Raw genomic sequence first — 27560 nt, 5'->3', positions numbered from 1 at the left:
GCGGATTTGGGGAAGTGAACGAACCTAACGTCAGGGTCCCACGCTGTCAGTGAAACACATGCCAGTGAGCGGCTGGAGGGGTGGGCCCGCTAGTCAGCACGCGGTGGAGGCCGAGTTGGGCCGCCTGTAGCCCACACGGGTGGGAGAGGGTGTGGGATCACTGGGCCAAGGGGATGTTTGAGCCCATGAGCGATATTCACATTTCTTTTTCTTTCTTTTTTTGTTTTTGTTTTGTTTTCCATTTCCACTACTTTGAATTCAAATTCGAATCCAGGTTCATGATTCATATTCATATGCACAATCATAATAACACTTCAGCATGCAAAATATAATTTTATGTTATTTATTTCCCATCTCATTTATTTATGCTTATTCTTTAAATGTGCACACACAATATGTATTTCAAGAAATATAGTTCTAGTTTTTTTTAAAAAAATCCTTAAGTGTAAAGTCTAGAAAGATATGATTTATCAAAGGAACAAATTATTACTAAGATCCTTTCTTTATTACCCTTTTTTAATTAGGAATCATTTTTTAGGATGAATAGTTTCAAAGGTAAGGTAGTTCTTATGAAAAATATATTTTAACTCAACATCTAGGGAAAATTTTACATAATTCTCAAAATAAGATTTTGAGGTGCTACATTGAACGATACCACACCTTCTGCATCCTCTCGAAAGTCTTTGTCTCTTCCTTCTAGAATTAGTTGTTGGATTTCATTGATCTTCTCATTATTCTTCTGTGCTTCTTTGATTTCCTGCTCTAAGGTGGGTTCTAACTCAACTGTTACTCCTTGCATGCTATTCAGAAATCCGAGGCTCAACCTGTCAAACTCTTTAGCCAACTCATAAGGCATCGGATGAGCGACCATCATATTGACTTGACTTTTCCTGCTCAAAGCATCTGCCACTACGTTCGCTTTGCCTGGATAGTAATGAATTTCCAATTCATAGTCTTTGATCAATTCTAACCATCTTCGTTGCCTCATATTCAGCTCCGACTGAGTGAATATGTACTTCAGACTCTTGTGGTTTGTGTAAACATCACATTTCTGTTCGTACAGATAGTGCCTCCATGTCTTTAGTGCATGAACCACTGCTGCCAACTCTAGGTCATGAATTGGATAATTCTTCTCATGAACCTTCAGTTGTCGGGACGAGTAGGCTACAACTCTTCCCTCTTGCATCAATACGCATCTCAAGCCAGTGTAACAAGCATCGCAATACACCGAGAAGGGCTTGTGCACATCGGGCAAGACTAAGACTGGCGCTGTAGTCAACTTCTCTTTCAGCGCTTCAAAGGCTTCTTGGCATTTCTGAGTCCACTTGAACTCCACTTTGTTGGCTAGCAAAGTTGTCCTCGGTTTCGCAATCTTCGAAAATCCTTCAATGAATCGCCGATAATATCCGGCCATTCTAATGAAGCTCTTGATTCCTCGAGCATCTGTTGGCGCTTTCCAGTTTAGAATGTCTGCCACTTTCTTCAGATCCACATGCAATCCATCTTTGTTTATTATGTGACCCAAGAACAGGACTTGATCAATCCAAAACTCGCACTTACTCAACTTTGCATACAGCTAGTTCTCTCGCAATCTCTACAACACCATCTTCAAATGATCTGCATGCTCCTCCTCACTTTGAGAATATATATGGATATCATCAATAAATACCACCACAAACTTGTCAAGATAATCCATGAATACACTGTTCATCAGATTCATGAAGAAGGCTGGTGCATTTGTTAGGCTAAAAGACATAACGGTGAACTCATACAACCCATACTTGGTAATGAGTGTCGTCTTCGGAATGTCTGAAGGTCGAATCCTGAGTTGGTGATAACCTGACCTCAGATCTATCTTTGAGAACACGCTAGCTCCTCTCAATTGGTCGAACAAATCTTCTATTCTGGGCAAGGGGTACTTGTTCTTGATTGTGACCTCATTCAGAGCTCGATAATCGATGCACATCATCCTAGTGCCATCTTTCTTCTCCACGAACAGGACAGGGGTGGCCCAAGGCAAGGTGCTTGGCCTAATGTAACCTTTCTCTGACAGCTCATCTATTTGCTTCTTGAGTTCAACCAACTCTGGTCTAGATACTCTGTAAGCTCTTTTAGAAATGGGGGCGGTGCCAGGAAGAAGCCCTATGGTAAACTCAACTTTCCGCTCAGGTGGCATGCCCGGTAAATCTTTCGGGAACACATCCGGAAACTCTGACACAACCTTGATAGTCTCGAGTGAATCTGCCTCCTTGCTATCAATAGCCATCTGATGACAACCTCCTTTCCTTGGCTTAGGTGAGACTAACTCAGCTACCACTTCTTCTCCTAGTGGGGACACCAACTTAATTGTCCTTTTATCACAACTGATAATTGCTTGATACTTATCTAGCCAATTCATCCCTAGGATGACATCTATTCCCTGAGTACCCATTACTATGAGGTTAGCGGGAAATGCTATCCCCCTTATTTCCACGCTTACATTCAAGCAAACACTATCGGCTCGAACTCTACCACCGGCTGAGTCAATTTGAATGGGTGTTGACATGGTAGTTATTAGAAGATTATGTGCTTCTACCCATGATGCAGTAATAAAAGAATGTGTTGCTCCAGTATCAAATAACACTTCTGCAATATGGGAATCGACTAGAAACATACCTACTATCATGTCTGACATTTCCTGAACTGCTTCAGCTTCCAAATGGTTCAGTCTCCCATGGTTGTAGCGCGTCTAGGCGTGGTTGCCTGCTCCTGGCTGAGACACATTCTGCTTCGCTGGGGCACTAGGGCCTGACTGCTGCTGGGCTCCCTTCTTCGGACATTGCATCACCCAATGGTCTTGCTCTCCACAATGGAAACATGCTCTGCTTCCGCCTTGAACTGGGGCTGCTTGACTGCTCTGGTTGGTTGCTGGGGCGGAGAGGCGAGGTGCCTGCTGATTCTGCCTCTGGAACTGACCTCCTCCTAACTGGTTGTTCTGGCGATTCTACTGCTGGTGCTGAGGGTACTGCCTCTGAAACTGCTGCTGAGGCGGGCGCTGATTCTGCTTGAACTGCTGAGGTGGATTGCCTGAGAAACGAGGGCGATTGCTGCTTCTAGGCTGAGGTCCACCAATCTTGCGCTTGCGATCCTCCATCTCCTTGTGCTTCTTCTCTGTCATGATCGCTCTGTCAATCAGGTGCTGAAATATGGGGAAGGTATGATTCATCAGCTGATAGTGTAGGGGATCGACTAAGCCTCTCAAGAAACGATATTGTCTCTTGGCATATGTACTAACATCTTCAGGAGCATAGCGGGACAGCTACAGAAACCTGTCTCGGTACTCACTGACAGACATGGGCCCTTGCTTGAGCGCCAGGAACTCGTCCTTCTTCACTGTCATCAGACCTGCTGGAACATGATACTGACGGAAATTGTCTCTGAATTCCTCCCAAGTGATGGTGTCGGGGTTGGCGTGGGTGGCGAGATAGGACTCCCACTAAGACTGAGCTGCTCCTCTCAACAAATGGGGACCATACATGTTGGGGACTTGTTCTCAAATGCTATGAATCAAGAACAAGGCAACATAAAATGTTAAATGTCGAAGCCCTTCGTCCTTCAGGTCATTATTTCCCTTCGGATATAATGAATCTAGGACGAAGGTTATGAAAGACATGTCTTCATGACCATGATGAGAAGTGAAGAACATTTATACAAAGTACAGAAAGTAATATGATCTTTTATAAACATTATTATTAATATATTTTCATTTATCTTATTTGTACAGACAATATTAAATTGCAAATGTACCTTCGGCTTGAAGGAGTGAAAATACAAGTGTGACGCCAAAAACGAATGCCAAATCAGCGTGAACAGTACATGAATACTGTTCACCTATTTATAGGCACGGGTCGCAGCCCATGCAAAATTACATTAATACCCATTACATTTAACAATAACCATATAGTAATTCTTCGAGGTCTAATTTGGCTTTTCATCTTTAAGTCGGTTCCCCTTTTCTGCCGTTATGCCGAAGCTTTTCTGCACATAACTTCATGATCGTCTTATCCTTCGTTGTGATCGCCTTTCGTCCCAGTCAAGCTTCGTCTTCAACCATGCTTTTGTATACCCGCAATCTAACTTCGAAGGTACCTGTTTACATATTTCACTTGGAAAACATTGTTAAATCATGTTTTTGAGGACCTTCGAAGCCGAAGGCCCCCAACAGTAGCCCCTCGCAATATTAATTTGTTATAATGATAAATTCAGATTGCGAAATGGACGAAGGCTATAAGCCGAAGGTTCGAAAAAACACCTTCCTTTTGCTAGAATAGCAACAGCCATTGGCAAATGGGGTCCTCCAGTCTCCGTCATAATAGGTTTATAAATACGGGCTCGCCACAACTTATTGAGCACGCTCTCTTGCCATCTGTTTTTCCTGCTCAAATAGCTTTCTGCCTACAAATATTTGGTTGCCTCCCTAGTTTTAGGCTTCGGAAGCGAGAGGCAAGAATTCTGAAGGAATGTCTGAGGAGAAGAAGGTTGCTGCCGAAATGAAGCTAAGCCTTTCTGAAGAGATGCATCTGGGTTTTCTTGAGTCAATGGCGAAGACAAATACGGAGAAGATTACAAGGGAGATTTTAGAAGGTTTATCTGAAGATACTGGTGAGAGTGACAGTTACGATGCAGATAGCGGAGGTGAAGATTCCGAAGATCGGCCATGGCGACCAAGCCATTCAGTCTTCGGAAAATCAACTATTGGGCAAAGTCACCTTGAAAACATGAAGGGGAGATACTTTCGAGATATGTCCATTGTGAGAGCAGATGCCGGAGAAAGAACTGTGCCGAGCCCTGAAGATGATGAAGTCGTTATCTTCCGAAGCTTTTTAAAAGCTGGGCTACGATTCCCTTTAAGCAGATTCGTGGTGGAAGTGCTAAAATTATATCAGGTTTACCTTCATCAACTTACCCCTGAAGCAATAATAAGAATGGGAATCTTCGTCTGGGCTGTGAAGAGTCAGGGTCTAGAGCCAAGTGCGAAAAGCTTTTGCAATATACACGAATTGTTATATGAAACTAAACCCTGGGGTAAAGAGCAATATCATAACAACTTTGGCTGCTACAACTTCGGTGCTCGCTCTGGATCAAGCTGTCCCGTGCCCACCTTTCAGAAGAGATGGCCCGGAGAATGGATGAAAGAATGGTTCTATGTAAAAAATGATTTGAAGGTTCGAGAAGATATTAAGGATATCATCATGCGCCCCATCTGGCAGCGCTTCGGACTCCGGAAACCGAAGGTAGAAATGGATGAAGTAGCCGAAGAATGCCAACGGCCTTCGGCGTAGTCTGCTCTTTTATCGGGACAAGGGATTTAATACAAGAACACATTGCCTTCAGAGTGTGGCCTCTTGCAGAAAACTGGGAAATGCCAAAAGAAACTGTTAAAGAAACTGACGAAGGTGGGCTAATGAGGCTGAAATATACATTCAAGTATGGAGACAAGTTCGTTGAACCAGATGATGATTGGTTAAAGAGCATTGAGACTTTAAGTGATGAATTGCTTGGGGTATATTCGAAGGCCGAAGACACTGCATTGTCAGCGGCCTTCGGAGGTCGAAAAAGGAAAAGACTCAACCGAGTATTTGTTGCAATCGGGTTCGTCTACCCCGACTATCGCTATCCAATACGAGGGCAAAAAAGAAAAAGCATAACATCTGCGAAAGGAAAAGCTGCAGCTGCTCCTAGTGAGCCAGCACCGAAGAGAAAAAGGGTAAAAGTTCTCACACATCGACCACGCTATATTGAACCAGCCACGGTGCCTGAGTTCACCGGGGAGACCTCTTCGGCCGCCGAGGCTGAAGGGCCAACCCTGCTGCCGGAAATCGCAAAAATGGCCGAAGCGCCATCAACAGAAAAGATAAAAGAACCGGAGACGGAAGAAGCGAAAGCATCAGCTGAGGGAATGAAGGTATCAGAGATTTTAAGTCCTTCAGAAGAAATTGACGCATCAAAAATTAAGAAGGGGCCGACAGTGACCCCTAAAAGGAAAAGAATGGTTAATGTATTAGATGTTTTGGAAACAATTAAACTTCCAAGCACAACCCCAAAGAAGACTGCTGAAACTTCTGAAGCGCTTGCCGAAGTGTCCGTTGTTGAAGCTACGAAGCAACAGACTGGAGTTGAAACCGGGCCTTCAGAACCAACCAAGGTAATACCTTCGGAAGCAGAAGAAGTAAAAATTGCAGAGGCAACCGAAGAAATGAAAATGTCAGAGGCAGCTTCGGTCGAAGAAATTGATACCGCCGTCCCCGAAGCATCTGCCAAAATGTACGACTATATCGTGCGACATGCTTCGGGGAAAAAGTTATCGGAAGAAGAAATTTTCGAAGCTAACCATTATGCCAAAGAATTAAAATATCCGAAGGGGGCTCTAGTGTTCAATGGGACAAACGAAGAAGATTTCCTATACTGCCTCCCAGACAACAAAGAATTATCCGTATGTCGGGAGATGTCTAGGAGTATGGGGTTTCCGAAGCTTGAGGCTGGATTATGTGCTATGACGAAAGAAGATCTTGCGGATAGTCTTGCATATAATAGCCTGAAGGTATGGGAATTAGACGTTTGGAAATTTTATAATTCGTAACTCATTCTTTTATTCTTATACAAACTCTTTTTCATATAGGGTTTGATTCTAAGCAACGCATTGAGGGCACAAAAAAGTGCCGAGGACGAGAGCTATGAAATTGCGTTCAACAATCTACGATCAGAAGTTATTAAACTAAGGAATGAAGCTCTGGAAAAAGATAAAATTCTGCTTACATTGGTAGACAAGGTAAAAAAGGACGAAGCTGCTTCAAAGGTCCAGGCCGAAGCTCAAAGACGTGAAATTAAAGATCTTCAGAAACAACTGGCTAGAGCTAAAGAAGAACGCATACTTGAAGAGACAAAACGAGAGCTTAGTGACCAATTGGCCAATCATTTGGAGATAAGTGTTAAGGAGCTTCGTGCATCCCAAAGAAAATGCTATGTTAAATCCATAGAGTGCGTCAAGAAAATAAAATCCAGCTTCGCCAGCGTTGGTGCATTCTCTAGCGAAGAGAATTTTTCAAGAGGCGATCCTGAAGGTCCAATGGAATGGATCAGTCACGAAGCAGAGGCCTTCGAGGAAATTCTGAATAGTCGTGGTGACATCTGCGCTTTTTCGGGTGCTAGGGGGATTGCTGCTGTTTTGGAGAGGAAAGGCTGCGAGCATGTAAAATCCTTAGCGCAGACCGAAGCTACCTTGTCCTCTGAAGACGTTAAAGACCCCTCACCCGAAGCAAGCATGGTTGGTGGGAAATTCTTCACTGATATCTGGGATAACGGCGGCCGAGAATTGGCGCAAGAAATTATTCAGAGGAGTGAAAAAGGCATCCACGATGCTAGAAAAATAACGGAAGCTACCGAAAAAAGTACAGAGCCCGAAGGGCAAATAGGTATTAATTAGTGGTTTTTATCATGCTGTAATTTTTAACTCCAGACTTTGTTCGTGGTTTGTAATAGTAATATAGCCGTATCTTTTCTTCCCTCAGAACCTGCTGAGGCATCTCCGGGCCCCCACCCGAAGGGAGACGATGAAATTAGAAAAATGGCCGAAGCCATTATGGACAAGGTTGTCGACCAGCTACTGAACGAAGCTGCAGAGATAGTTCTCAAGGAGGATTAAACACTATTGTAGAAACATTTGGAACATAACATGTGTAATATATTGTAACTTTGAATGTAATATATAATCTATTTATAATTTAATTCTTTACGATGCATGAAATTGTGCATACATACCATTTTTTGAGCCTTCGGCGAAAAAACACCTTCCCTTCTTTTCATGCTTCGTGAAGAAAATCTTTTCTACATCACAAAATTTTGCATACTTCTCTGATGAAGACTATTGAAGCTTCGTGAAATATTCTCTGAAGTTATAAAAAAGCTTTGTGTTGCCTCTCCAATGAAGCTACACTTCGTCTCAATTTATTTTTTCAAAATATTCTCCGGAGATCAACACTGTATCCCCTTCTTGTTCCACATGCAATATGCTGTATGATGCTTTATGTTATGCAAAAATGATGTGATGATGTTATGTTATGCAAAATGATATTTGTGTCGCAGATATAAGTCCCTGTAATAGAGCACACATACTTTTTATGTCAGCGCTGACTTTTCGCTGTAAGCCTCCCTTAGGAGCTTCTTCGCCTTTTTCTTTCAGCGGAATCAGCGTTTATTTTTCGCTGTAAGCCTCCCTTAGGAGCTTCTTCGCCTTTTACTTTCAGCGGAATCAGCGTTTATTTTTCGCTGTAAGCCTCCCTTAGGAGCTTCTTCGCCTTTTACTTTCAGCGGAATCAGCGTTTATTTTTCGCTGTAGATTCAGAAGACTTACTCTGCGCTCCCTTAGGAACGACTTTTTACTATTTCGAACAATTTGCACTGTTTCTTGTTAGAACAAATTTTTGATAACACAAAGGTCCTTCATGCCACCATAAATCCGTATGCTTTGGCAGCTCAAGCCTATGGAAAGGACATATTTTTATTATGGTAAGAGACGAAAGTGTTACAAGAAATTAAAAAACGATAAAAGACACTTAAACTTCTCATAATTGTTCCTTATTAACAAAAAGGTAATACTGAATGTAAAAATGCGAAAAAATTGCTGTTGAAGTAGGATATTTATCAATAAATGTGCTTTGACTCTGGCACAGTGCTATTGACTGTGCGAGCTTCAGATTCCTCTCTGAAGTCCCTCTGAAGGTGATTGTTCTGACTCCCTTCTGGCTGCTGTCCTCGCTGCGTCGGCGGTGGTGGGGGTGCTGCCAGGATGCTTGGGGTTGGCTTGCCGAAGCAACAGAAACTGCGGGGTGGTTGCCTACATATTCTGTAATATAAGGCGAATGATACGAAGCAGTATGCATGACCTGCTTCGGCTGACTTTGCTGCGCAGCTGCTTCTGCTATCTCCTTCTGCTTCTGGATGGTAACGTGACACATCCTGGTGGTATGGCCCTTGTCTTCACCACAGAATAGGCAATAAATTTTTCTTGCCTGATCTCCAAACCTTCCCCCGAAGCCCCTGGCGCCTCTGCCCCTTGGCGCTGGCGGCCAAAAAGAACTTTGCTGCTGGCCCGAAGCTTGTGAAGAGTATTGTGGCCTTTGCTGCTGACTCCCTCGATCATCAGTTTGAGTAGAGTTATGAATTGACCTAACGTGCCTTGGGTGGAATCTTCCTCCGAAGCCCCTGGTCATTTCAGAGAACATGAATGCTTCCTCCCTTCTTTGGCGGAAGTCATTGTCGGCTCGAATGTATTCGTCCATCTTCTGGAGCAGCTTCTCCAACGTTTGTGGTGGCTTCCTGGCAAAGTACTGCGCTGAAGGTCCCGGCCGAAGCCCCTTAATCATGGCCTCAATGACAATTTCATTGGGTACTGTTGGCGCTTGTGCCCTCAGCCGAAGAAACCTTCGGACGTACGCCTGAAGGTACTCTTCATGGTCCTGGGTACACTGGAAGAGAGCCTGAGCGGTGACTGGCTTTGTCTGAAATCCTTGGAAGCTGGTTATCAACATATCCTTCAGCTTCTGCCAAGAGGTGATTGTCCCTGGCCGGAGAGAGGAATACCAGGTCTGAGCGACACTCTTGACGACCATGACAAAAGACTTTGCCATGACTGCAGTATTGCCACCATACGAAGATATAGTTGCTTCATAGCTCATCAGAAATTGCTTCGGGTCTGTATGACCGTCGTACATGGGGAGCTGAGGTGGCTTGTAAGACTGGGGCCATGGTGTAGCCTGCAATTCTGTTGAGAGAGGAGAAGCATCATCGAAAGCAAAATTTCCATGATGGAAATCTTCATACCAGTCGTCCTCATTGTAAAAGCCTTCTTGATGAGGCCCTCTGCGCGGAGGCCTTCAGTTCTGATCATCTTGAACAAGGTGACGAACCTCTTCCGAAGCTTCGTCTATCTGTCTCTGAAGATCAGCTAGACGAGCCATCTTCTCCTTTTTTCGCTGCACCTGCTGCTGAAGAATCTCCAGGTTTTGGATCTCCTGGTCCAAGTCGTCCTCCGGAGGCGTTGGACTAGCGGCCTTCCTCTTCTGGCTTCGGGCCTCCCTTAGGGAAAGGACGTCCTGATTAGGGTCCAGCGGCTGTAGAGCGGCAGCCCCTGTTGCTGAAACTTTTTTCGGCGGCATGACGAAGGTGATGCTTGCCGAAGATATTCAAAGCTCAAGAAATGGAAGTGAGTTCACCGGAGGTGGGCGCCAATGTTGGGGACTTGTTCTCAAATGCTATGAATCAAGAACAAGGCAACATAAAATGTTAAATGTCGAAGCCCTTCGTCCTTCAGGTCATTATTTCCCTTCGGATATAATGAATCTAGGACGAAGGTTATGAAAGACATGTCTTCATGACCATGATGAGAAGTGAAGAACATTTATACAAAGTACAGAAAGTAATATGATCTTTTATAAACATTATTATTAATATATTTTCATTTATCTTATTTGTACAGACAATATTAAATTGCAAATGTACCTTCGGCTTGAAGGAGTGAAAATACAAGTGTGACGCCAAAAACGAATGCCAAATCAGCGTGAACAGTACAGGAATACTGTTCACCTATTTATAGGCACGGGTCGCAGCCCATGCAAAATTACATTAATACCCATTACATTTAACAATAACCATATAGTAATTCTTCGAGGTCTAATTTGGCTTTTCATCTTTAAGTCGGTTCCCCTTTTCTGCCGTTATGCCGAAGCTTTTCTGCACATAACTTCATGATCGTCTTATCCTTCGTTGTGATCGCCTTTCGTCCCAGTCAAGCTTCGTCTTCAACCATGCTTTTGTATACCCGCAATCTAACTTCGAAGGTACCTGTTTACATATTTCACTTGGAAAACATTGTTAAATCATGTTTTTGAGGACCTTCGAAGCCGAAGGCCCCCAACAATACATAACTTTCTCCCTATCGTCGCACTGACCGGTGTGCAACTCCCGCTCCATGGTACGCAGCCAATCTTAAGCATCCATGGGGTCAGCAGAGTGAGCGAACACTGGAGGATGACCTCTCATGAATTCAGCACGCTTGTCTCTGGGCATCTGAGGCATCTGAGGTTGAGGTGGGGGCTGTTGCTGCTGCTGCATAGCAGCCATAGTCTGACCAATGGCTTGGACTGCCTGAGTCTGCATCAAGAACATCTGCTCTATCGTCATCGGGGGTGGTGGTGGCAACTGCTGTTGTTGGTCACTTGTTCTCAAAAGCTATGAATCAAGAACAAGGCAACACAAATGTTAATGGTTAAAGACCTTCGTCCTTCATAACATTATCTCCCTTAGGATATAATGATCTTCGGACGAAGGTCGAGAAGGGCATACCTTCTTTATTGCAATGTACAAAGATATAAACATGATTGTAGGGAACATAGAGAAAGCATGAACAATCATTTTAAATCATTAGATTATTCATAATATCATTATATATTTATGAATAAACATCAGTGATATAGAATTACATTTATACCTTCGGCTTGACAGAAGGTAAAGATCCAAAAGTGATGTGCCAGTGATTACAAGTCAGCGTGAACAATACGGGGGTACTGTTCATTTATTTATAGGCACGGGACACAACCCAGACAAAATTACATTCATGCCCTTGATAACTAATCATGACTATGACACAAACTATCAGGGACTATGCAGTCTTTTCCTCTTTAAGTCGGTTCCACCCTTCGTCTCAAGTGTGTCATCATGCCGAAGCTCTTTCAGTTGTAGCTTCGGCATACATCTTCGTGTCACACCTGCTTGCTTGTTATCTTGCCGAAGGTGTTTTTGCTTAGAGGACCTTCGGCGGAGAAGAAGGCCCCCAACAGTAGCCCCTTCGTGGTGCTAGATCGTTTTTTCGTAACGAGCTCGATCCGCGAAAAACTCGAAGGCTTCGGAATGCCAAAGGTCCGAAAAACACCTTCCCTGAGCTCGTTGCCGAGAAACAATTATAATATTCCAAGCGTCGAGTGGTCCACCGTTCAGCGAGTGCAGACAATCTGGTGGTTTGCCTTCCCACCTGTAGCACTATATAAACAGAAGGGTTGGTGAAGAGTTACCACAGTATTCATTGCCATTGCACTGTTGTGCTGTTAAAAAATTTAACCATAACTGAAGCTTTCTGCACTGCGCTCTCAAGCGAACACTTCATTGTTTAAGGTTAACTTCGTCAGACGGGTTAGCTTCGTCAAACTGCAAAAATCCATCAAAATGGCCAGAGTGCGATCAACTGCAAGGGTGTCTCGTGAGGGAGAAGAAACCGAGGCCACTGAGATAGCACCAATTTCAGAAGTAATGAAACGATCAGGTCTTGTTGTAGCTGACGAAGGTACTTCTAATGTCGAAGCTGAGCAGACTATGATTGAGGGTGAAGATGTTGAAAGCGAAGAGGACTACAATATTCTTATCCCAACAAAGCCTAGTCATCTAGATTTTGAGAAATCTACTGTGTCCGAAGATGACATGCCCATGATGATGAAACTGGGCTATTTTGGAGAAGCTGAAAGCAAACTTGTTCGATTTGCTGGAGAAGAGACTACCCCAGTGTCGAAGAAGGATGAAGTTGTGGTTTTCAAGAGCTTCTTTAGAGCGGGGCTGCGATTTCCCCTAAATGAGATGATAAGGGAAGTCCTTAAAAACTTCAAAATTTATCTTCATCAGCTGACTCCTAACGCTATTGTTAGGCTCAACGTCTTTATTTGGGCCCTTCGAAGCCAAGGGATGAGCCCGGATGCCGAAGCTTTTTGTCGGGTGCATGAGTTGCACTATCAGACGAAGGCCAGGGCAGATGGTCTTCACGAAAATTTTGGTTGTTACAATTTTGCGTATCGCAAGGATACGAAGGCACCAGTCCTCAGCTACCGCACAAAGTGGCCAACCAGCTGGAAAAATGAATGGTTTTATATGAAGGCTGATGAGAAAAACAGGGAGAAGCTGATGACCATGGTCATGAGTCCTCTGAGCTTGAGCTTCGGAATGACCCGACCTTTATGTAACATGCAACTGGGGTCACCCTGTCAGCTGGCCAAAGTTGAATTTAGAGTGGTAGCTGAGCAGATCAGTACCAGAGACTTAGTGCAAGAATATTTGGCAAATAGAATATATCCTACATCAGGTGGCTGGGGAATGCCGAAGAAGAAGGAAGCGGGGAAGAAGCATGAACTCGTTCGACTTGCTTACCGCTTCAAATTTGAGAAACAATTCAAAAACCCGTGTAAAGAATGACTGGACACGATCGAGACGATGTGCAATGAAATACTTGGAAATTATACCAAAAAGGAAGACCAGCTGATGACGGCAGCCTTCGGCACCCAGCCAAAACGAAGGTTGAACCGGGTGATGGATGCCTTGAAATTTGAATATCCTGATTATGAAAGGCTTTATAAAGGTGCCAAAGGTGTAAAAAGAAAAATATTGTCAGTATTTTGAGTAGACAAGCTGCTAGAATGGTAAAGGAGGATGAAAAGGCTTCAAAGAAGACCAAAACTGCTCCTGAACCGAAGGTGGCAGTTTCGAAGAAGAGGAAGGCTGAAACTCCGGAGCCGGAGATAGCAGAGGAGACTCCTTCGACACTGCCCGCTACTAAAATAGCAGAGATTTTAAAGGTAATGACTGAATCTTTACCCATCAAGTTGCTAAGTCCTCTCAGACCAGAACTGACATGACTTTTACAGAAGAAGGACCAACCCTCAGTTGTAAAGGAGAAGACTGAGGGTCAGAAAAAACGAAGAATTGTTAATGTCATGCAAGCCATCCAGCGGACACCGCCACTGGCCTCGGCATCCAAAATAACACCCATTGCAAGCGCCGAGGCCATTGCCGAAGCTGATACCTCTGCCGAAGCTGCAGCTGCCAACCTTGAGAGTACACTGTCTTGGATTGATAAAATGCTCTCAGATATGGCTGCGGAAGAAACAGCTGCGGCTGCAGAGAAGGTCATGGCCATAGTGCCTGACAAAGGGAAAAAGATTGCCAATGCTGCTTCGGAATAAAAGGACTTCAACCTTCGGAACCTGGTCGGTCAAGAATTATCCGAGGCAAAAAAGAAGGAGCTACAGGAATATGGGATATCCTATGGCTACCAGCCAGGAGCTATGCTCTTTGGTGGAATTGATGAAGGAGCCTTAGGATGCATTCGCGACCGCGCCGGGGCAAAGATAATCGACACTCAATCGAAGAGTGTCAGTTTCCCGAAGCTTGAAGCTGATATTAGCGGCTACCGGCGACAACATATCGTCGGCAGTCTGTTCTACTCCAATTTCAAGGTAAAATTCCTTTTGCTAGGTTTCTTTTATTTTTGTGATGAAGCAAAAATTTTTGATGTCGGTTTATTTCTACAGAGTATGCTACTGAGTAAGTGAAAGTCGCCTAGAGGGGGGTGGATAGGCGGAAACTGAAATTTACAACTTTAAGCGCACTACAAGCCGGGGTTAGCGTTAAAATAAAATCCGAGTCCGAGAGAGAGGGAAAACAAATCAACCAAGAAAGTAAAGCGGATGACACGACGATTTGTTTTACCGAGGTTCGGTTCTAAAGAACCTAGTCCCCATTGAGGTGGTCACAAAGACCGAGTCTCTTTCAACCCTTTCCCTCTCTCAAACGGTCACTTAGACCGAGTGAGGCTTCTTCCTTAATCTCACGGGTCACTTAGACCCCACAAGGATCACCACACAATTGGTGTCTCTTGCCTCGCTTACAAAGCACTTGAGAGTAAGAAGCGAGAAAGAAAAGAAAGCCAAGCCAAGCAAACAAGAGCAACAAGAAACACAAGTGATCCTCTCACGAGTCCTAATGCACTAGAATTGAATTGGGGACTTTGATCAGATCGGTGGCTTTGATTTGTGTCTTGGAGTGTTGCACTTTGCTCTTGTATTGAATGGAGAGTGATGAATGCTTGGATGGTTGGAGTGGAGGTGGTTGAGGGTTATTTATAGCCCTCACCCACCAAAACAACTGTTGAGGCAGACTGCTGTCGATGGTCGCACCAGACAGTACGGTGCGCCACCGAACACTGTTCGGTGCGCCAGCCACGTCACCCAACCGTTAGGGTTCTAACGCAGTCGACCGTTGGAGCGCTGACTCCTGGTGGCACCGGACAGTCCGGTGCGCCACTGACCTCTGCTCTGACTTCTGCCGCGAACTGTAGCGCTGTCAGGGGCACTGTGCAGTCGACTGTTGCGCCGAAGAGCCGCTGCTCCGCTGTCACACTAGACAATCCGGTGAATTATAGCGGAGCGACGCCTGAGAAACCCGAAGGTGAAGAGTTCGGAGGTGTACGATCCTGGTGCACCGGACACAGTCCGGTGGCACACCGGACAGTCCGGTGCGCCAGACCAGAGCACACTTGGGTTTCTTTGCTCCTTTCTTTTTGAACCCTTTCTTTAATCTTTTTATTGGTTTGTGTTGAACCTTTATGCACATGTGGAATATATAATCTAGATCAAACTAGTTAGTCCAATTATTTGTGTTGGGCATTCAACCACCAAAATTATTTATAGGAAAAGGTTAACCATATTTCCCTTTCAATCGCCCCCTTTTTGGTGATTGATGTCAACACAAACCAAAGCAAATATGTAAGTGCAGAATTGAACTAGTTTACATAATGTAAGTGCATAGGTTACTTAGAATTAAACCAATTTTATACTTTCACTAGATATGCATGGTTGCTTTTTTTATTTAATATTTTGGACCACGTTTGCACCACTTGTTTTGTTTTGCAAATTCTTTTGAAAAATCTTTTCAAAGTGTTTTTGCAAATAGTCAAAGGTATATGAATGGGATTGCAAGAAGCATTTTCAAGATTTGAAATTTCTCCCCTTATTTCAAATGCTTTTCCTTTGACTTAACAAAACTCCCCCTAAATCAAATGCTCCTCTTAGTGTTCAAGAGGGTTTTACCAATTTTTGTAAATACCAAATTGAATAAGATCAAATACATTTTAGATACCAATTTGAAAAATTCTTGAAAAATTTGAAATCGGTGGTGGTGCGGTCCTTTTGCTTTGGGCTAATATTCTCTCCCCCTTTGGCATTAATCGCCAAAAACGGAGACTTTGTGAGACCTTTTTACTTTCTCCCCCATTGGTATAAGTAAATATGAGTGAAAGGTTATACCAATTTGAGAGTGATGTAGAGTGATGGCGAAGGGTAAATGATACCGATAGAGTTGAGTGGAAGCGTTGTCTTCGCCGAAGACTCCATTTCCCTTTCAATCTACGACTTAGCATAGAAATATACTTGAAAACACATTAGTCGTAGATTGAAGGTATATAACTGAGCTATGTGTGCAATGTTTCAATCAAAATTTCGAGAATCAAGTATATTTAGCTCATTCCTAAGTTTGCTAAAGGTTTTCTCATCTAATGGTTTGGTAAAGATATCAGCTAATTGTTCCTTGGTGCTAACATAAGCTATCTCGATATCCCCCCTTTGTTGGTGATCCCTCAAAAAGTGATACCGAATGTCTATGTGCTTAGTGCGGCTGTGTTCAACGGGATTATCCGCCATGTGGATTGCACTCTCATTGTCACATAGGAGAGGGACTTTGCTCAATTTGTAGCCATAGTCCCTGAGGGTTTGCCTCATCCAAAGTAGTTGCACACAGCAATGGCCTGCGGCAATGTACTCGGCTTCGGCGGTAGAAAGAGCTACTGAGTTTTGTTTCTTTGAAGCCCAAGACACCAAGGATCTCCCTAGAAACTGACAAGTCCCTGATGTGCTCTTCCTATCAATTTTACACCCTGCCCAATCGACATCTGAATATCCTATTAAATCAAAGGTGGATCCCTTGGGGTACCAAAGACCTAACTTAGGAGTATAAACTAAATATCTCATGATTCTTTTCACGGCCCTAAGGTGAACTTCCTTAGGATCATCTTGGAACCTTGCACACAAGCATATGGAAAGCATAATATCCGGTCGAGATGCACATAAATAGAGTAAAGATCCTACCATCGACCGGTATACCTTTTGATCTACGGACTTACCTCACGTGTCAAGGTCGAGATGCCCATTGGTTCCCATGGGTGTCTTGATGGGCTTGGCATCCTTCATTCCAAACTTGTTAAGTATGTCTTGAATGTACTTGGTTTGGCTGATGAAGGTGCCTTCTTGGAGTTGCTTGACTTAGAATCCTAGGAAATGCTTCAACTCCCCCATCATAGACATCACGAATTTTTGAATCATTATCCTACTAAACTCTTCACCAGTAGATTGTTAGTAGACCCAAATATAATATCATCAACATAAATTTGGCATACAAACAAATCTTTTGCAATGGTTTTAGTAAATAGAGTAGGATCGACTTTTCTGACTTTGAAGCCATTAGTGATAAGAAAATCTCGCATGCATTCATACCATGCTCTTGGGGCTTGATTGAGCCCATAAAGCGCCTTTGAGAGTTTATAAACATGGTTAGGGTACTCACTATCTTCAAAGCCGGGAGGTTGCTCAACATAGACCTCTTCCTTGATTGGTCCATTGAGGAAGGCACTTTTCACGTCCATTTGATAGAGCTTAAAGCCATGGTAAGTAGCATAGGCAAGTAATATACGAATTGACTCAAGACTAGCTACGGGTGCATAGGTTTCACCGAAGTCCAAACCTTCAAATTGTGAATATCCTTTGGCCAGAAGTCGGGCTTTGTTCCTTATCACCATACCATGCTCATCTTGCTTGTTGCGGAATACCCACTTGGTTCCTACAACATTTTGGTTAGGACGTGGAACTAAATGTCATACCTCATTCCTCGTGAAGTTGTTGAGCTCCTCTTGCATTGCCAACACCCAATCTGAATCTCTTAGTGCATCCTCCACCCTGTATGGCTCAATAGAGGACCCAAAAAGAGTAATGTTCACAAAAATGAGCAACTCGAGATCTAGTAGTTACCCCCTTATGAATGTCACCGAGAATGGAGTTCATGGGGTGATCTCTTTGAATCGCTTGGTGGACTCTTGGGTGTGGCGGTCTTTGACCCTGAACTTCTTGCTCATCTTCCTTGTCTTTATCATTGCTATCTCCCCTTTGATCATTGTCCTCTTCTTGAGGTGGCTCATCTTCTTGATCTTCATCTTCATTGTCTTGAGCCTGATCCTTATCTTGAGTGGGTGGAGATCCTTGCATGGAAGATGATGGTTGATCTTGTGCTTGTGGAAGCTCATCAGATTCCTTAGGGCACACATCCCCAATGGACATGTCCCTTAGCGCGACGCACGGAGCCTCTTCATCATCTAGCTCATCAAGATAATCTTGCTCCACTTGGGAGCCATTAGTCTCATCAAACACAATGTCACAAGAAACCTCAACTAATCTAGTAGATTTGTTGAAGTCTCTATATGCCCTTGGGTTTGAATCATAACCAAGTAAAAAGCCTTCTACAGCCTTAGGAGCAAATTCAGATTTTCTACCTCTTTTAATAAGAATAAAACATTTGCTACCAAAGACTCTAAAATATGAAACATTAGGCTTTTTACCGGTGAGGAGTTCGTAAGATGTTTTCTTGAGAATTTGGTGAAGATAGAGTCGGTTGATGGAGTAGCAGGCGGTGTTAATCGCCTCAGCCCAAAACCGGTCCAGAGTCTTGTACTCATCGAGCATGGTCCTCGCCATGTCCAATAGAGTTCTATTCTTCCTCTCCACTACACCATTTTGTTGAGGTGTGTAGGGAGAAGAGAACTCATGCTTGATGCCCTCATCCTCAAGGAAGCCTTCAATTTGAGAGTTCTTGAACTCCGTCCCATTGTCGCTTCTTATCTTCTTGATTCTCAATCCGAACTCATTTTGAGCCCCTCTCAAGAATCCCTTTAAAGTCTCTTGGGTTTGTGATTTTTCCTGCAAAAAGAATACCCAAGTGAAGCGAGAATAATCATCCACAATTACAAGACAATACTTAATCTCGCCGATGCTTATGTAAGCGATCGAGCTGAATAAATCCATGTGGAGTAGCTCAAGCGGCCTGTCGGTCGTCATGATGTTCTTGTGTGGATGGTGGATGTCAACTTGCTTTCCTGCTTGACATGCGCTACAAATTCTGTCTTTCTCAAAATGAACATTTGTAAGTCCTAAAATGTGTTCTCCCTTTAGAAGCTTGTGAAGATTCTTCATTCCAACATGGGCTAGTCGGTGATGCCAGAGCCAACCCATATTAGTCTTAGCAATTAAGCAAGTGTCGAGTTCAGCTCTATTAAAATCAACTAAGTATAGTTGACCCTCTAACACTCCCTTAAATGCTACTGAATCATCACTTCTTCTAAAGACAGTAACACGTATATCTGTAAAAAGACAGTTGCAGCCCATATTGCATAATTGAGAAACAGAAAGCAAATTGTAATCTAAAGAATCTACAAGAAAAACATTGGAAATACAGTGGTCAGGTGATATAGCAATTTTACCAAGTCCTTTAACCAAACCTTGATTTCCATCCCCGAATGTGATAGTTCTTTGGGGATCTTTGTTTTTCTCGTAGGAGGAGAACATCATTTTCTCCCGTGTCATGTGGTTTGTGCATCCGCTATCAATTATCCAACTTGAGCCCCCGAATGCATAAACCTGCAAAACAATTTAGGCCTTGTTCTTAAGTACCCAAACGGTCTTGGGTCCTTTCACATTAGAAACAAGCACCTTGGGTACCCAAACACAAGTCTTGAAGCCCTTGTGTTTGCCCCCAACATATTTGGCAACTACTTTGCCTGATTTGTTAGTTAAAACATAAGATGCATCAAAAGTTTTAAATGACATGTTAGGCTCAATTGATGCAGTAGGAGTTTTCTTTTTAGGAATTTTAACATGTGTAGAATGCCTAGAGCTAGATGCCTCATTCTTATACATAAATGCATGGTGAGAAACAGAATGAGACTTCTTAGCACGAATTCTCCTAATTTTGTGTTTGGGATAATTAGCAGGATATAAAATATAGCCCTCATTATCCTGAACCATGGGAGTCTTGCCCTTAACAAAATTAGACAATCTTTTAGGGGCATTGAGCTTGACATTGCTTCCTTGTTGGAAACTAATGCCATCCTTAATGCCAGGGCGTCTCCCACTATAGAGCATGCTTCTAGCAAATTTAAATTTTTCATTTTCAATCTCATGCTCATTAATTTTTGTAGTTAATTGAGCTATATGATCATTTTTTGTTTAATTAAAGCAAGGTGATCATTTATAGCATCAACATTAACATCTCTACATCTAGTACAAATAGTGACATGATCAATAGTAGATGTAGACGGTTTGTAAGCATTTAATTCATCAATCTTAGCATGTAAAATAGCATTCTCATTTCTAAGCTGGAAATAGAATCATTGCAAACATTCAAATCTTTAGCCTTGAAAATTAAACTAGCATTTTCAATTTTAAGGCTATAAATTGATTCATTCAATTTATCAATCTTAGTAATTAAACTAGCATTTTCATTTTTAAGATTGGCAATTGAATCATTACAAGTATTGAATTTCTCAACCTTAGCAAAACAAATTAGCATTCTCAGTTCTAAGGTTGGAAATTGATTCATGGCAAACCCTAAGCTCTTTAGATAAATTTTCACATTTTTCTACCTCCTGAGCATAGGAATTCTTCAACTTAACATGCTTCTTATTTTACTTAACAAGGAATTCCTCTTGGCTGTCCAAGAGTTCATCCTTCTCATGAATAGCACCTATCAATTCATTTAGTTTTTCCTTTTTTTGCACGTTAAGGTTGGCAAAAAGACTAAGCAAGTTATCTTCATCATCATTAGAACTACCCTCATCACTAGGTGTAGTATATTTGGGGGAGGCTCTAGATTTACCTTCTTCCTTTTGTCGTCCTTTGCCATGAGGCACTTGTGGCCGACATTGGGGAAGAGGAGACCATTGTTGACGGCGATGTTGGCGGCATCCTCGTCGGAGGAGTCGGTGGAGTTCTCGTCGGAGTCCCATTCCCGACACACGTGGGCATCGCCACCCTTCTTCTTATAGTACTTCTTCTTTTCCTTCCTCTTTCCCTTCTTGTCGTTGCCCCTGTCACTATCATTTGACATAGGACATTTAGCTATGAAAATACCGGGCTTACCACACTTGTAGCACACCCTTTTGGAGCGGGGTTTGTAGTCCTTCCCCCTCCTTTGCTTGAGGATTTGGCGAAAGCTTTTGATGATAAGTGCCATTTCCTCATTGTCGAGCTTGGAGGCGTCGATGGGGAGCTTACTTGATGTAGACTCTTCTTTCTTCTCCTCCGTCGCTTTGAATGCGATGGGTTGCACCTCAGGTGTGGAGGTGCCGCCTTGCTCTAAGTTGACGATTTGTTTGGAGCCTTTGATCATCAATTCAAAGCTCACAAACTTTCCTATAACCTCCTCGGGAGACATTAGCTTATATCTAGAATCACCACGTATTAATTGAACTTGCGTAGGATTGCGAAAGACGAGTGCTCTTAGAATAACCTTGACCATTTCATGGTCATCCCATTTGGTGCTCCCGAGGTTGCGCACTTGATTCACCAAGGTTTTGAGCCGGTTGTACATGGCTTGTGGCTCCTCTCCTTGGTTGAGGACGAAACGACCGAGCTCCCCCTCGATCGTTTCCCGTTTGGTGATCTTGGTCACCTCATCTCCCTCGTGCATGGTCTTGAGCACGTCCCAAATCTCTTTGGCACTCTTCAAACCTTGTACCTTATTATACTCCTCTCGACATAGAGAGGCGAGGAGTATAGTGGTGGCTTGGGAGTTGAAGTGCCAGATTTGGGCGACCTCATCCGAGTCGTAGCCTTCGTCCCCCATGGATGGTACCTGCGCTCCAAACTCAATAATATCCCATATACTTGCGTAGAGTGAGGTTAGGTGATGCCCCATTTTATCACTCCACATACAAAGTCCTCACCATAAAAAAACGGTGGTTTGCCTAATGGGACGGAAAGTAAAGGAGCGTGTTTAGAAATGTGTGGATAGCGTAAGGGGATCTTACTAAACTTCTTGCGCTCATGGCACTTAGAAGTGACGGACGCGATGTTGGAGCCGGAGGTGGAGGGCGATGAAGAGTCGGTCTCGTAGTAGACCACTTTCTTCATCTTCTTCTTCTTGTCGCCACTCCGATGCGACTTGATGCGGGGAGGTGATTCCTCCCTTCCTTTGGCGCCGGACTCTCTTGATGGAGCCTTCCCGTGGCTTGTGACCTTCTCGCCGGTTTCCATTTCCCTCTTGGCGGATCCTCCCGACATCACTTCGAGTGGTTAGACTCTAAATGAAGTACCGGGCTCTGATACCAATTGAAAGATGCCAAGAGGGGTGGATAGGCGGAAACTGAAATTTACAACTTTAAGCACACTACAAACCGAGTCCGGGAGAGAGGGAAAACAAATCAACCAAGAAAGTAAAGCGGATGACACGGTGGTTTGTTTTACCGAGGTTCGGTTCTAAAGAACCTAGTCCCCGTTGAGGTGGTCACAAAGACCGGGTCTCTTTCAACCCTTTCCCTCTCTCAAACGGTCAATTAGACCGAGTGAGGCTTCTTCCTTAATCTCACGGGTCACTTAGACCCCACAAGGATCACCACACAATTGGTGTCTCTTGCCTCGCTTACAAAGCACTTGATAGTAAGAAGTGAGAAAGAAAAGAAAGCCAAGCCAAGCAAACAAGAGCAACAAGAAACACAAGTGATCCTCTCACAAGTCCTAATGCACTAGAATTGAATTGGGGACTTTGATCGGATCGGTGGCTTTGATTTGTGTCTTGGAGTGTTGCACTTTGCTCTTGTACTGAATGGAGAATGATGAATGCTTGGATGGTTGGAGTGGAGGTGGTTGAGGGGTATTTATAGCCCTCACCCACCAAAACAACCGTTGAGGCAGGCTACTGTCGATGAGCGCACCGGACAGTCCGGTGCGCCACCGGACACTGTCCGGTGCACCAGCCACGTCACCCAACCGTTAGGGTTCTAATGTAGTCGACCGTTGGAGCGCCGACTCCTGGCACCGGACAGGCACTGTTCACTGTCCGGTGCGCCACTGACCTCTGCTCTGACTTCTGCCGCGAACTGTAGCGCTGTCAGAGGCACTATGCAGTCGACCGTTGTGTCGAAGAGCCGTTGCTCCGCTATCACACCAGACAGTCCGGTGAATTATAGCGGAGCGACGCCTGAGAAACCCGAAGGTGAAGAGTTCGGAGGTGTACGATCCTCGTGCACCGGACACTGTCCGGTGGCACACCGGCCAGTCCGGTGCGCCAGACTAGAGCACACTTGGGTTTCTTTGTTCCTTTCTTTTTGAACCCTTTCTTTAATCTTTTTTATTGGTTTGTGTTGAACCTTTATGCACCTATGGAATATATAATCTAGAGCAAACTAGTTAGTCCAATTATTTGTGTTGGGCATTCAACCACCAAAATTATTTATAGGAAAAGGTTAACCCTATTTCCCTTTCAGTAAGGCGCTGAGAATGCAACAAGACCTCGAAGACAAGAAAAATGAAATTATAATCGAGGGCTTGGAAAATAAGATCAAGGATTATGAAGCTTATTTGGAGAAGAAAGACTTCCTACTTCAAGCAGCAGAGGGCTCGCTTGCAGAAATCCAAGCTGAAAATGCTAGATTAAGCGAGGAGCTTCTCCAAAGTCAAGCAGCCTTGAAAGAAAAATCAAAAGACTTCGAACAAGAGAGGAAAGATCTGCAAGCTAGATATGAAGCCGAAGCTGACAAAAATATGAAGCTACAGAAATCTTTGAAAGACCTTTGAGATACATGCCTGAACTTTGGCAGTCGCTGCGTGCAACAATTGAAAAAGGTTTTTAGCTCGGTTGGGGCCAACTCTGAAGATATTACCCCTTCGGCTGAAGACATACCAAATACCTTCGAACATATTGAAAACGAAGTTGATGCACTCGATGAAGTAATAGCAGGGCATGGTGATTTCTATGCCTTGCTAGCTTCTCGCGGCATAACTGCAGCATTTTTGAAGGTTGGTTGTACGCACGCGAAGATGGTGAATAGGCCAACCTTCAGTCTGTCTCCAACAGATTTGATTGATATTCCCAGTGATGCCCGAAGCATCGAAAACAGATTCATAACTCAGATTTAGGCTAAGGGTGGACGAGCGTTGGCTGGGGACAAAGCCCGAAACTTGCTTAAACCAGTATGGAACTTATACCTGTTGCTTGCCTTGTCTCTTACAATTACTTTTTTACCTTATACCGTTTGTTTGTCTGCAATATGGTGGTGCCGAAGGTTGATAATCTGAAGCACATTCCGAAGGTGTGGGGGATAGATATCCCCCGGGTCCACTAAAAGAGTAAAGGACCTCACGAAAGGCCCAAGGGCCCAATAAATCGTAAGGTCATTCTTTCGTGGGCCTGGGGAGAAAAAATCAGCAAAGCAGAACGACATGAGGCCGGATTGGCGCAAACCCGGACGGCCCACAGCGTCGAGCGAATGACCGCAACAGAGATCCGACTTTCCCGCGCTGGAGCCTCCATGCAACGAAACCACGAGAGGATAAGTCGGCGAGGGTTACGTAGGGATAATCTCAAGAGGTTCACTATCTTTTAGCTACTTGTTGTTATCTTATCCACGTGTACTGCCCCACGGTCGAGTATATAAGGCCTAGGGGGCACCCTTTCAGAACGATCGACCCTTTACTTAGCCACCCACGTCAACTCTCTGTATTCTCAATCCAGAGAGCTCTCTTGTAACCACATTCACCAAGCATACTCACCAGGACATAGGGTGTTACGCATCTCTAAGCGGCCCGAACCTGTAAACTTTGTCCACTGTCCCTCGTGCGATCGACACGAACCATTTTGCTACAGTCGTCGACACCGTCCTACTCCTAAAACACCTTGAGGGGCAACCCCGGGTGTGCGGTCGGACCCAAAACACCGACAGTTGGCGCGCCAGGTAGGGGGTGTGTCGATGATCCAAGCTAGCTCAATGGTCGTCACCTTCTACAGCAAGATCACCCTGCGTCCCGGATCCGTATTCTGCTTCGGAACAATCTCATCTGTAGCGGATAAAGAAGGAATTCTGCACCGTATCGCGGATCCGCCGGAAAAGAAGTCTCCCCCAACGAACTCCGAAAATACCGGAGAAGCACAACCTCCAGCTTTCCGGAAGAAGATCGTCTCCGGAAAGCCGGGGGCCGAGGGCTCGCTGACCCAGAGAACTCCACTGCCTACCTCTCCGACAAAAGAGTGGACACAGATCGCAAGGAAGAAGGTAACCGGGGAGAAGCGAGTCACTCTTTCCGTTCCTCATGCCTCAAAGGAGAACGGGAAGAAGGTCACCACGACAGCAGCACCATTCTACCCCGACGTCCTCTTCATCGGGAGAGTGGAGTCGCCTGTCGTCTCTGACGATGAGCCGACTGTACCCGGGGAAGAACCGCCTCAACGAGAGTCCCGACGACGGAGGAACCGGCGCAGGAACGTTCGACGACATCATGCGGCCGGAGAGCGGAATCCGGAGCAGCCTGTCTCGCGAGACGAGGTCTTGGAGATAGGAGAAACTCTGGAAGAACGCGTCTTCAGAGAACGAAGGAACTCCCGACGACGTGATCGCCGACGAGCTCAGGAACAGGCTGAGCAAGATGCAAGGCAGCGCCGGGAGAATCCATTCTTCGGGCGCAACCTGAATCCCGACTTTGCCCGAGCTATAAACACGCTGAGCGAAGTCGGAGGGGTATTGGCTCGGATAGCTGATGGACTTCCTCGGACTCCTGACGCCGAGGGCTACCGACGACTGTTCACCCAGGCGGCCAACCATCTTCTACCGCTTGCTCACCCGCCGAACGATCTACGACACGCCATCAACAGTCGCCGAGACGCGCGAAGCTCCATCAATGCTTCGCGCGAGCGGCGGCATGAGAACGAGATTCGCCGTCGGGAGGAGTACGACAGGGATCATGGCATCCCGACTCAGAGCCAAGCCACCGGAACTGAGTCGGCAACGGCCTCAACTGGCGGAACCACCCGGGGATGGTCGAGGAACCACAATCACAACTCCCCTGCCCGGGACGGACATCGTCCCCGATGACAGGAGGACACGTGCGGAGTGTCCGCTCTTACTCCGCGCCTTAGGGCCATCCAATGGCCTCCCAACTTCAAGGTATCCAATGTAGACAAATATGAACCTAAGCAGGATCCAGGGGCTAGCCGTCTACACCACCGCTGCTCGAGCTGCCGGGGCGTCCGAAGACGTGATGACCGCGTACTTACCCATTGTCCTTGGGCAAGACGCGCTGCAATGGCTGCGACATCTACCCCGACACTGCATCGATGTCTGGGGCGACTTCAGTCGACGCTTCACCGCCAACTTCCAGTCCCTCTCCGACAAGCCGGCGCAACCGTGGGACCTCAAATCCATCAAGCGCCGGGGGGACGAGACTCTCCGGTCATACCTCAAAAGGTTTCAGACCATGAGAAATCGTATCCCCGAGGTTACGGAGGTGGCCGTGATCGAGGATTTCTACAGAGGATCCAATGACTCGGCTTTCGTCCGAGCCATACTACAGAAGGCACCGACTACCTCCGAGGAGCTGTTCCGGGAAGCCGATCTCTACATCACCGCCGACGAGCGGGCCCAGGACCTCATCGGAGGAGTAAAGCCCGCACCGGCAGCACCACGACGCGACACGAACCAGCAACCCGACAAACGATGGGAGAAGAGGCCTCGCGAAGAAGTGCACGCCGCCGGACCACCTGCCTCTCGCACCCGAGGAGGACCTTGTGGAGGCGAACGCTCGCTGTACGACATCCTCGACGCTCAGTGCCCGTACCACAAGGACATGCGCCACACTCTTCGTAACTGTCGGGACTTCAAGCATTCCGTCGGACACGGCCGACCCTTCCAACCTCTACCTCCTCCTCCGCCGAGGGGAGGACCAAATGAACCACGACAACCCCATCAGCAGGAGGAGGGAGGGGGAGGAGCTTTCCCACGTGTTGACAGGGAGGTCAACGTCATCTTCGGCGGACATGGGTCGCAGGAGAGCAAAAGACAACAAAAGCTCAACGACCGCCAGATACTGGTGGCGACCACCGGTCCTCCCGCCCCATACCGGTGGTCGGAACACCCGATCACTTTCACTCGGGAGGATCAATGGCTCAACTTCGACCACCCGGGCAAATACCCGCCCCTCGTCGATCCGGTGATCCGAGAGAGCCGGGTAAAGAAGGTGCTAGTGGACGGGGGGAGCAGCATCAACGTCACCTTCCCCCGGACCCTCCAAGGCTTGGGAGTTCACCTCAAAGAGCTCCACGAGTCGGACACTCCTTTCTTTGGCATCGTGCCGACGGAAGGGGAATACCCGCTGGGCCACATCTACATGCCAGTCACCTTCGGAACTCCGGAGAACTACAGAACCGAGTTCCTGAGGTTCGAAGTGGCGAACTTCGACTGCGGGTACAACGCCATCATCGGAAGGCCGGGACTGGCCAAATTCATGGCCATCCCTCATTACACGTATATGATACTGAAGATGCCAGGACCGCAAGGAATCATAACTGTGCGCGCCGACTTCCAAGGCGCCGCAGAGTGTTTCCGAGTGGCCATACAAGCA

This window comes from Zea mays, chromosome 3, assembly GCF_902167145.1.
Source record: "Zea mays cultivar B73 chromosome 3, Zm-B73-REFERENCE-NAM-5.0, whole genome shotgun sequence".
NCBI classification, from domain to species: domain Eukaryota; kingdom Viridiplantae; phylum Streptophyta; class Magnoliopsida; order Poales; family Poaceae; genus Zea; species Zea mays.
Note: the sequence above shows the minus strand (reverse complement) of the source record.